At 36.4% G+C, this 272-nt stretch overlaps 1 long non-coding RNA gene across 1 annotated transcript in view; it reads right to left on the reverse strand.

The window, feature by feature from the left end:
* Positions 1–272, reverse strand: part of LOC119592290 — a 14,333-nt gene that overhangs the window by 1,153 nt on the left and 12,908 nt on the right. The gene's annotated exons all lie outside the window — the stretch shown is intronic.

Consider the following 272-nt stretch of genomic DNA (forward strand, 5'->3'; position numbering starts at 1 on the left):
CTGAATTACAATTTTTTTTTTAAGCTTCTATCACAATTACAATAAGCAAATTGGTAAAACAGTAATCCGTGTTGACGTCACCCCATAACAATGTCGGTTACAGAACAGAAACTTCATACCTTAAGGAAATGCGGGAAAGAAAAAAAATGTCGGCGTGAAACTGATAAGATTTCCCACACAGAATAGATCAGGTTTAATGTCAAATCGTGATCGATCACGTGGATCTCGTAACATTTCCTCTCCTCTTCCCGATTCTGTACATTCTTTAATTC

This window comes from Penaeus monodon, chromosome 30, assembly GCF_015228065.2.
Source record: "Penaeus monodon isolate SGIC_2016 chromosome 30, NSTDA_Pmon_1, whole genome shotgun sequence".
In the NCBI taxonomy this organism is placed as follows: domain Eukaryota; kingdom Metazoa; phylum Arthropoda; class Malacostraca; order Decapoda; family Penaeidae; genus Penaeus; species Penaeus monodon.